Raw genomic sequence first — 13,119 nt, 5'->3', positions numbered from 1 at the left:
TATCCTTTATTATTATTATATATATATATATATATATATATATATATATATATATATATATATATATAATATATCAGAATGTGTTTGTTTTACAGGATTACTTTACTAACGACGGAGATAATGCGACACCCCCATGGACATCTTAGCTGTCGCAACCTGATGCAAGAGAAATCTGGCTGTCGTTGCCTCAGATCGGAGATCTGTGGAAACCGCAACTTGGTTGTACCGAGCGATGGGGATTTCCGACTCGACCAGTTCAACTACGACGCTGCTGCCTCATCCATTTCCTGTTTAGACTGATGTTTTTATCACTTTCAATGTTTTTTTGCTTATATCCTTGGTATACACGTCTATAACTTTTATTTTATATGCCCATGGCATAATGAGGTATTTCTGTATTCACTGATTGATATGCATCGGCTCTGACCCTTACATCTATGTAGCGAACTAACGAAGAATGTGATAAGACATATATCTGGTTTAAAATATAATCGGTTTCTGTATATATTTGCTCATCAAATTAAATACCGTCATACGAAGAATGTAATACACACACATCTGATTTAAAATAGAATCTGTTCCCGTATATATTTGCTCATCAAATTAAATTCCGTCAGAAGAATGTAATCTGGCTTAAAATATAATCTTTTTTTGTTTATGTTTGCTCATCAAATTAAATACTGTCATATTTTGTTAATTATACCCTAGTGTTCTTGCCAGAGTTCCCATTCTTACTTCCGTTTTAAGCGCTCTTATCTTTCATAAACATTCTGAACCTTTCAACTTTGCTTACTTGAAAACCGGTCACTTCAAGATACTGTAAAAAAAGAAAAAAAACATAAATCCTGAGGTTCATTCCAAGATTAAAGCGAACACATCCAGATACATACCACACCATTTGTATTTAAGGTCAGAGGGTACGAGACAAGTTCAAGACCGAGTGACCACCACTCCAAGGCCAAGTCCAACATTCACTCCTACATACGAGCACCAGGACCACACATATACATTTACAAGCGGACTACTCATTACATACAAGCGGCTCGAGGAGTAACAACTCATAAAAGCATAAGGCCGACTTTAGTAGTTATTACTAATACAGATTCCGTTATCATCATTAATTACGGAGAGAGAGAGAGAGACCGCCATGCCTAAGATCCCGATCTCCAGAATGATCCACCAGCACGTCTATTCCCATACTCTCTCTCTTTCTCTCTCCATACATTTATTATGTTTCAGACATCTTGTACGTCTTATAACTTCTGTAAATACTCAGGACTTCAAAGCTACACCTCCAGTTGTTGTCAACATTAATGTGAATGTTCTTTGTGTTCTTCCACCACTAAAGGAGTAGAGATACTAGTACACACATATATATGCAAATACGTACATATATTATATGTATATATATAATATACATATATATATATATATATATACATATATTTATAATGCAAGTGTATGCATATATATGTAGCTATACCTTTATTACCATCGCCGTTCTATATATATATATATATATATATATATATATGCATATATGCATATAATATATATAATACATAATTTACATATATAGTCACCAACCGCTTTATAACTTGTAAATCTAAATATAACTACAAGCAAGAACTGTCAATAACCTTCCCTTCCTCATATGCATCCGTGTGAGAGGCTTTGCCAATGTTTACGAGAGCTTCTTGGTCTAACCACCGAAGCGTCGAAGATTTCCTCATAAACTCTCTCTCTCTCTCCTTGTTAATGGCCCAGTGCCACATTGGCAAAGTAAGTGTGACGGTGTCAAGTTACCGGGAATGCAGGAAAGCAGAGGAGCGCAAACTCCCGTCAGTCACTGCCACCTGGCAAGTGGCAGCATAACGCGTAAGAAAATCATTCGAAATGTTAATACGTCATTATTGAGTTATTTTATAGAGAAGATGAACCCTGTTCATAGGGAACAAGCCCACCAAAGGGGGGCATTGACTTGAAATTCAAGCTTCCGAATAATATAGTGTTCATTAGGAATAAGAGTAGGTAAAGGTAAAAAGGAAAAAAGAAATTAAATGTATTAAAATGCAAGGAGAATAGCATTAGGGTAATAATAATAATAATAATAATAATAATAATAATAAAATAATAAAATAATAATAATAATATTATTATTATTATATATATAATAATAATAATAATAATAATAACAAAAATAATAATAATAAGTATAATAACTTAAATAATAATAATATATTAATTATTATATTATTATTATATATAATAATTATTATATATATATAATATATATATATATATATATATATATATATATATATATATATATATATATAATATAATATATATATATATATATATATATATATATATATAAAACTTGCATATAAAAAACGGAATGTGGATCTACGTAAGTTTCTCTAGTATAACAGTTACTCAAAAGGAAACCAAATTGGACACCAACCCTCAAACAATCTCAATCAAGAAAGTGCAGCCTAACATCGTGCGATTGATCAAGTACGCTGTAACCTCAAAATACTAAAATACTACGAGCCTGTCATCTTTTGCACGAACATGACCAGAATTCGATCCCCTTACAAAAAGAAGTGTTTCTAAGTATGTTATTTTCTTTAGAGTATTTTATTTTGCCTTCGCTAAACAGTGAATTATTTACTTGGTAGCTAATAGATTATAACGGGATGACAGCCCAAAGCCAGACAAAGAGATATACGTAGAAGCCTTTCGTTGGGGGGGGGGGCTTAGGATTATACATATATATATATATATATATATATATATATATATATATATATATATATATATATATGTACACACACATATACATAATATATATATAATATAATATATAATATTTATATATATATATATTATATATATATATATATATATACTATATATATATATATATATATATATATATATATATAATATATATATATATATGTGTGTGTGTGTGTGTGTGTGTGTGTGTGTATGTAACATGAACACAAATAGGATACATATATATCCAAATATTAATAATGTATGCACATACACGTTTATACAGACATAATTTAAATCATATGCACATGTCTATTGTATGTAGAGAGAGAGAGAGAGAGAGAGAGAGAGAGAGAGAGAGAGAGAGAGAGAATGATAATTATGAAGATTGATACTTTGTTTCCAACAGCTGTAGCTTACAAAGAAGTAGAAGGTGAAGTTGCGTTGGCAAATACAAGTAATCAATATATGTGTAAAGAAAAAAAAATTATATATTTTTATTTTTAGGGTCTCTATCAATATTTTACTTGTGTGCAGTGGGTACACATTACCAAAATTTAATTATAGCTTTGAGATGTACACATTATTCTATCTAAGGGGGGGGGGAACGTGACCAGGTGCCGCCCCCTACAATACGCCACTGGTTGTATATCAGGAATAATAATAATAATAATAATAATAATAATAATAATAATAATAATAATAATAGAGGAACAAATCCACAGTTATGTAAATGTACATATATTGATAAGGGGAACCGAACAGATTCCCGAAAGCTATCTTTGCTGGTTTTAAACTGAAATATATGGACATTTACATAACTGTGGATTTGTTTCTCCATTTGAAGACTCGTGCTGCTATGAGGATTTTTTAATAATAATAAAAATTATTGAAAGATATTGCTGCATCAGTTGCATACAAATTTTTAATAGTCTTCTCCAATTTTGTTAAAAAGCAGTTATTAGAAACATAGAGAAGACTATTTACAAGTTAAATGCAGCTGATGCAACGATATCTTTCAATAATACTTGTTTGAAAGAGGGTTCCTTCCAATAATTAATAATAATAATAATAATAATAATAATAATAATAATAATAATAATAATAATAAGTGATGGATTCCTAAGGAGGCAGGATGCAACCCGGAACCCCACACTATAAATACCACCCAGTCGAATTAGAGGACTGTGATAGAGCAAAAAAAAAAAAAATAAAATAAATAATAAATAATAATAATAATAATAATAATAATAATAATAATAATAATAATAATAATAATAATAATAATAATAATAATATAGAAGAAGATTGGTCAACATCTGGAATGAGAGGAATAACACCCCCCAAACAGAGCGGAGGTTGGCAGACCAAGTAAGGAACATAAAGAAAAAGAACTGGCTCTCCCCAACAGAAAGAGAAGAACTGGAAAGGGAAATGTCACACGACAACGAATTACACGAAGACGAACTGAGAGACGATGCCACAGAAGACGACAGGGAGGATGAGGTATCAAACAACGACACACGAAGAAACACCGACGAAGTAACAGAGAGGACGGAATGGGTAGAAAAGATTAGACAATGGATGGAGCCAGATACAGAGAGAACAAAGATCCCCTCCATGAAAGCCTACAACACCAAGAAATTAAGGGAGAAAACAAGTGAGGTCAATGAAATAATGGGCATAATACACACCACCAGTATCACAGAAACAAATAACTTGGTATATGCAGAAGCAAGATTAGTAGCAGAACTGATGGGGATTCGAACACCAACACCACCAGCACAACCAACCCAACAGAAACCAAAACAGCAACCTCCTTGGAAAAGGCGTCTGGAAAAGCAAATCATGGTGATGAGATCTGACTTGAGTAAACTGAAAGAGATGGCAGAAAAAAGGCTAAGAAGCAAGAAAACATGGGAGGAACTCAACGAGAAATACAAAGTACAAGTGAGGGGACTAAACAACACAATAGAAGATGTAAAACAGAGGCTTAAGGCCAAAGCACATAAGATCCAACGGTACATGAACAGGAATAAGGGATACCAACAGAACAAACTATTCGGAACCAACCAGAAAAGACTATACAGCCAACTAAGAGGGGAAGACAACCACCCAGAAATTCCTGAAGCCTCTGGGAAAACATATGGAGCAATCCGGTATCACACAACAAACATGCAACATGGCTACCAAGGAAGTCAAGGTCAAGAAGAAGAAACAGGGAGAATAAAACAAAGATTCACAGAGATCACGACAGACACAGTCAGACACCAACTAAAGAAAATGCCAAACTGGAAAGCCCCAGGTCCCGATGAAGTCCATGGATACTGGCTCAAAAACTTCAAGGCCCTACACCCACGAATGTCAGAACAACTCCAGCATTGTATCTCAAATCACCATGCACCCAAATGGATGACCACAGGAAGAACATCCTTAGTACAAAAAGACAAGAGTAAGGGAAATATAGCCAGTAACTACAGGCCTATCACCTGCCTACCAATAATGTGGAAGTTACTAACAGGTATCATCAGTGAAAGGCTTACAACTAACTAGAGGAGGAACAAACACCATCCCCCACCAACAGAAAGGCTGCAGAAGGAAGTGTAGGGGCACAAAAGACCAGCTCCTGATAGACAAAATGGTAATGAAGAACAGTAGGAGAAGAAAACCAACTAAGCATGGCATGGATAGACTATAAGAAAGCCTTCGACATGATACCACACACATGGCTAATAGAATGCCTGAAAATATATGGGGCAGAGGAAAACACCATCAGCTTCCTCAAAAATACAATGCACAACTGGAATACAATACTTACAAGCTCTGGAATAAGACTAACAGAGGTTAATATCAGGAGAGGGATCTTCCAGGGCGACTCACTGTCCCCACTACTCTTCGTAGTAGCCATGATTCCCATGACAAACGTACTACAGAAGATGGATGCCGGGTACCAACTCAAGAAAAGAGGCAACAGAATCAACCATCTGATGTTCATGGACGACATCAAGCTGTATGGTAAGAGCATCAAGGAAATAGATACCCTAATCCAGACTGTAAGGATTGTATCTGGGGACATCAGGATGGGGTTTTGGAATAGAAAAAATGCGCCTTAGTCAACATACAAAAAGGCAAATTAACGAGAACTGAAGGGATAAGCTACCAGATGGGAGCGAACATCAAACACATAGATGAGACAGGATACAAATACCTGGGAATAATGCAAGGAGGGGATATAAAACACCAAGAGATGAAGGACACGATCAGGAAAGAATATATGCAGAGACTCAAGGCGATACTCAAGTCAAAACTCAACGCCGGAAATATGATAAAAGCCATAACACATGGGCAGTGCCAGTAATCAGATACAGCGCAGGAATAGTGGAATGGACGAAGGCAGAACTCCGCAGCATAGATCAGAAAACCAGGAAACATATGACAATACACAAAGCACTACACCCAAGAGCAAATACGGACAGACTATACATAACACGAAAGGAAGGAGGGAGAGGACTACTAAGTATAGAGGACTGCGTCAACATCGAGAACAGAGCACTGGGGCAATATCTGAAAACCAGTGAAGACGAGTGGCTAAAGAGTGCATGGGAAGAAGGACTAATAAAAGTAGACGAAGACCCAGAAATATACAGAGACAGGAGAATGACAGACAGAACAGAGGACTGGCACAACAAACCAATGCACGGACAATACACGAGACAGACTAAAGAACTAGCCAGCGATGACACATGGCAATGGCTACAGAGGGGAGAGCTAAAGAAGGAAACTGAAGGAATGATACAGCGGCACAAGATCAGGCCCTAAGAACCAGATATGTTCAAAGAACGATAGACGGAAATAACATCTCTCCCATATGTAGGAAGTGCAATACGAAAAATGAAACCATAAACCACATAGCAAGCGAATGCCCGGCACTTGCACAGAACCAGTACAAAAAGAGGCATGATTCAGTGGCAAAAGCCCTCCACTGGAGCCTGTGCAAGAAACATCAGCTACCTTGCAGTAATAAGTGGTACGAGCACCAACCTGAGGGACTGATAGAAAACGATCACGCAAAGATCCTCTGGGATTATGGTATCAGAACGGATAGGGTGATACGTGCAAATAGACCAGACATGACGTTGGTTGACAAAGTCAAGAAGAAAGTATCACTCATGATGTCGCAATACCATGGGACACCAGAGTCGAAGAGAAAGAGAGGGAAAAAATGGATAAGTATCAAGATCTGAAAATAGAAATAAGAAGGATATGGGATATGCCAGTGGAAATCGTGATCCTAGAAACGGCACACATAGTAAGAAGAGTGATGGACTCCTAAGGAGGCAGAATGCAACCCGGAACCCCACACTATAAATACCACCCAGTCGAATTGGAGAACTGTGATAGAGCAAAAAAAAAAAAAAAAAAAAAAAACAAAAAAAAAAAAAAAAAAAAAAAAAAAAAAAAAAAAAAACGATAATAATAATAAACTGGGTTACAGTCTCCTGTTAACAGGAAGGGTTAATGCATGACCTTATTTTCGAATAGGTATTGACATCAAAATTCTTTTCAGAGACGGTCTTTTATTGTTGTTGCCCTTTGTGACTGATCTGAATATTTCTGAAATATTTTCAATCACGGAGAAAACCAATGATGACATTAAATATCCTTTTCCTTCTTGACGTCTTTGCTATTAAAATTACGTTTCAGGAGTGAGGTAAAAATAATTTTTTTTTAAAGAACTCTTACACTTCACAAACGAAAATTATGCGATCTCAACATACCTCGAAATGCTGTGATCAAAGAGACAACTGGACTGTGTATATCAACAAGGTCACTTGCTATTCGCAGATCCAGCCCGCAGTCACATTCAAAATGCTTTCACACCCACAATGCCTAAAGAGCTCTACGGTTCGCGAGTTAAAAAAAAAAAAAAATAAAAAAAAAAATAAAAAACCTAGTTGCGTTATTCTCTCTGTTGCCTCACAGGCATACTACTCACCTTTCTGCTCGTTTCTTTTATGAGATTTTTCTTTTCAAACGCAACGAAAATATATAGCGCTGAAACAGCCTTGGAGAAGCGCGAATTACAGTAATAATCCATTTTCTCATCACCTGACTCGTCCAGTACATAGGAGAATGACGGGGCACCGTTCCATTCCTTTTTTTCTTTCTTTCTTTCTTTTAAGCTATATTCGACCAGTCACTGTTCCCGATTCTGTTAAGTCCTCTAGGGCGTCCGTTTCAATGCCACAGTTAAGATAAAAATATAAATACAAACTAAAATACAAGTATCTGCATGGTTTGTATCACATTTCAAAGAGAGTTTGGATATGTGTGATACACACACACACACACACACATATATAATATATATATATATATATATATATATATGTGTGTGTGTGTGCATATGTATGTGTAGATATATGCATACATACTTAAATATGTGTATCCTTATATGCAAATATGTATATGTTCTACACAAATCAATTGTAAGTTTGCTTTGTTGAAATTCTTGTTGAAAATTTGATCAACTTAGAAAGGTAATCTGTCAAAAGACTCTGGAGTGATATAATTCAATAATAACAAACGTCTGAGAACTGAACAAGGTTAAGGCAAGAAAAGATAACGGAAGAGTCGTGTGTAATGTGATCGTCCTAATTGTTTTTTTTTTAAGAACGTAAAGACGAATATTAAAAAATCGTTGACAATATTTAATACGACTTCCAGGAATTTAATAAAATAAAAAGATCACTGCAATCTAATTGAATGTGAATGACGAAAATGTCATAAATTCTTGACTCATATTTCAACATTCATTTCGTTTTGCAGACTCGTTATCTCGCTAAGTCGAAGAAGAGAAGACCTTTGCTCGTCACATGACGATTATGAGCAAATGAAATTACTCGTTACGCGAAGAGCCACGGAAACCTAATTCCGAATGAAATTGCCCCGTTATATTGGCATCGAGGAACCTCTGATTTCAGATGAAATTGTTTTTTATATGAGCACAGAATAAAATAGTTTCGCGTGAAATGGCTCGTTGTAAGAGCATCACGATTAATATTAGATCGCACGTGCCTGTTTGCTGTGATTTTAAGAACAGGAAACCGTACGAATTCGCTCATCATACCAACAAGATTTAATATATCTCCGAGGAATTAGTTCGTTAAATACGCATTAAGAAATATATATCAGACAACTGTATTCATAATGCATGTATCCATTAAAAACAAATTACTACAGCTCGAAAATTACCCCACTGTTTTGGTATCACGACTGTTAAAAGTGTCGAATCTAGGAAATGTTTATTAACACAATCTGCAGGAATGCAATTCGTTCGTTTCTATAAGCACTTGACTTACAGTCATAAGATGAAAAATATCTCCATGACTTTAAGCTTTTATAATTACAAGGATTTATATAACTGATCTATGTACAAGAATTTAATAGAACTGATTTATGCCGTTTAGCAAAAAAATTTCAAAGAATACTGCTCAATGATGCTTACCGATTTCAAAAATTACAAGAAATGTAAATTTTACATTATCAAACAAAAAAAAATGTACTTACCACCGCCCAACGTTTCCATTAACTTGTATCACAACACAATCACTGTAATTGGTTTTGTATCATTATTGAGCATCACAAAATCAAGACATCTATCAAACACTTGGCACGACAAAAAATTAAATCACGTCGGCTTAATTCAACAGCTGGAAAAAACACACACACACACAAGAGCGTGAGGTAAGAGAATTAAGCGCGTACCTCCTTCAGCGAAACACGCACATCATCCACACTACGCGAACCACATGAACAGAATGACCACAGCACGCTCCACTGGCCGTATCACCCGTAACATGTTCCTCCCAAAGGAACCTCTCACAGGAACACGTCACCTGACGAGTAAGCACCGTAAAACGCACGAGAAATCCTTCAAGGACGTTCCTACCAGATTCCCCAGGAAAAGGATCACCACGCATCGTAAGTCTATTTGCAACTAGATCCACCCGACCGCATGATTGCAAGCAAAAATTTACTCAACTGGACTTAGGATAATGTCGTTGCGTTTTTTTTTTTTTTTTTTTTTTTTTTTACTTCCGCTTAAGGACCCTGGTGTCCCTAAATCTTACAGATTTGCGAGTTACGAATGTTCTTCACGCAACTTTAAACGCGTCCCAATAAAGGTGATTACGATTTAAAAGAGGAAAGGACTGCTAGCAGGAGGAGGAGGAGGAGGAGGAGGAGGGTAAAATGATAGCTCCAAGTGTTCATGCAAGTAGCAATTCTCAAGAACGAATGCACGCACGATGATGGCATGACAAGTGGTAATTCTCATAAAAAAAAAAATATCACGAAAACATCACATAAAATAAATGGTTACAGGATGTCTGAATAAGCAAAGTAGCTATCATGGAAAAAAAAAACCCTAATCTATTGTAAAATTTGTATAAAGGTCTATAGTTTTTATAGCCGAGTTCATTCAAATTGCATCGGGGGTGACTTCCAAGTGCTATGAAGATCAATCAGATAAAAAAAAAGCTGAGTTTTTTTTATTTTTGAAACAAAAAAAAAAAAAAAAAAAATATGGTGAGATATTTGCAACTTCATCCGTCAAATATCCAGTGCTTTGGCCGCAAACTCAGCGCAATTGCTTGCAACAAGGTATGCGAAATTTGGTGTTGCAAAATACACCTGACACTATCATAACTCAGTAATTCTACGCCTCGAAATATGAGAAACTCCACTTTCAAAGATACAACAAATTTCGTGTACACAAGCACACATATGTAAATACATACATAATTACCAGTAAAAAAAACCTGCGCAATATCAGTTAACAGTCGCACGTAACCTGAATAAATAAAATCAATTTAACTATGGGAGCACGTACTCGCCTTGCTTTGCTATCAGCAATACACCTGAATCAATTCTCTTTCTCAAAGAGAAGAGATGTGTATAAATTTATATAGAAAAAAGAAGTGGTGTCATAAATTCATATAGAAAAAACAAGAATGTGTTGTAAATTTATATACAAAAAAGATGAAAAGTGTCATAATTTTATATAGAAAAAAGAACAGATGTGTCATGAATTCATACAGCAAAAAGAAGGGGTGTCATAAATTTATATAGAAAAAAGAAGAGATGTGTTATAGAATTATATAGAAAAAAGATGAGATATGATAAAAATATATTTGGAAAAATGAAGATCTGTAAGTGATTTATATATAAAAAATGGAGATATGTTATAAACTTGCGAAGAAAACTGAAGAGATTTCCGTGTATAGTTAACAGGTGTCTGAACAAAGCACGATGGTGCCGAACATCAGTAATGATTATCTATAATTATGATACTAAAAATTCAAGGTCATGGGAAAAGACCTTGGGATCAGCACACCTTCAAATATAAAAAAAAAATTAAAATAACTGCATATTATGCATTATGTCGTTCATAGCAGTCTGATCAAAATTATACTTGCCAGAGAGAGAGAGAGAGAGAGAGAGAGAGAGAGAGAGAGAGAGAGAGAGAGAGAGAATGATTCACGAGTAGTTTCCCTTGCCAACTACCAAGTCTGGGGAAAGTTGGTATTTTCCACAGTTCGCGTTTTTGAAGGAAATATTAAAAATAGTTTCCGTCGATCGCGCGTGTGTAACTTCAAACATTTAGCAATCTCATAGGGGTTCTCTCTCTCTCTCTCTCTCTCTCTCTCTCTCTCTCTCTCTCTCTCTCTCTCTCTTTAAACTAAGCGTTTATCGTGGCCGATTTAATACCTCTTATTAGATGTGTACACACACACATACACACAGACACAGACACAGACACACACACACACATATATATATATATATATATATATATATATATATATATATATATATATATATATATAGATTATATATATTACACACACACACACACAGAAATATATATATATATATATATATATATATATATATATATATATATATATATATATATATATATATGTCTGTGTACAGACTGATAAACAAGCCATTGAGTAATAAAGAGACAATATTCATTAATCTGCCGGATCATGAATGCAGTTTACGTGCAAAAACATTTTCCAAAGCATCACCAGCCTAAAATAAAATCATACGCACAAAGAAGGTCCCTCAGCAGGCTGCCGACCCCTTGGTTCATACCACGCCCCCTCCCCCTCCCCCAACATCACCACCCCTGCCATGTACAAACTTGCTTCCTGGTCTCGTTTTGCTTTTTCCTTGCTGCTCCTCACACGAACTTGAAAGTCCTTAGATTCTTTCCACTAATACTGGTTAATGCCTTTTAATTACGCGCACACACACACACAATTATATATATACATATATATATATATATATATATATATATATATATATATATATATGTATATATATATATATGTATATATATATATATATATATATATATTTACCTCAAAGTCTTTCCATAATACTAACCATGCATTCGAATATAAATATATATATATATATATATATATATATATATATATATATATATATATATATATATATATGTGTGTGTGTGTGTGTGTATGTATGTAAATGTGTGCGGGGATGAGTGCCTTATATATAATAGTACTCGAGTGTGAATCTGTCCATGTCAATGCCCTAATGGAGTAAGAAATGACTAAAACTGAGGAAGTTATCTACAGCAAGTGTTCATCCTTAACAATAAAAAGGTTGAGAACCTTCAGCTGGAGAGGGATTAAGTAGTACAAATGTGGCTGCAACTGTATATAGTGATTATAAATTAGTCTGACAAGAAAGAAGGGATTAAGCATAAAAGGAGAACATTGATGAAAGATGGTCCAAGGGATGACGCCGAAATTGATGTAAAATTGGTTACGGGTTGAAGAGACGTAAGTAGGAGTGAATATACGAGTGGGAAATGCTACGATGTTGTAGTAGTCAGCAAGGAATACTGTGAACAAGTGTTAAGGTAAAAAAAACTAAATGGATACCAGGAAGACATAGCAACGAATGTCAGCGAATGTCAGCAAAGGATGGCGAAAGAATGGATGCAGTTGATTCGTCCAGAAATTTGGGAATGATCATAGTGGAAATAGAAGGAAAACAAAATAAGAGATTCAAGAGAGAGAGCAGCGCATAGGAGTTTGGGAATATTCCCGTTTGTCTACAACAGAAGTTAAGAAGGGGATATTTTGGAGTCAACTTATGAAAGTTAATGTGTGAATGCTGAATAAAAGTGATGAAAGATAAACACGTCTAAGCTGTCGAGATGCAATGTTTGCGTAAGATATGTTGCGTAAGAAATGACAACGTGAAAAATGTAATGTATAGGTGAAACGA

The sequence above is a fragment of the Macrobrachium nipponense genome, chromosome 8 (genome assembly GCF_015104395.2).
Source record: "Macrobrachium nipponense isolate FS-2020 chromosome 8, ASM1510439v2, whole genome shotgun sequence".
NCBI classification, from domain to species: domain Eukaryota; kingdom Metazoa; phylum Arthropoda; class Malacostraca; order Decapoda; family Palaemonidae; genus Macrobrachium; species Macrobrachium nipponense.
This window is presented reverse-complemented; position numbering follows the sequence as displayed.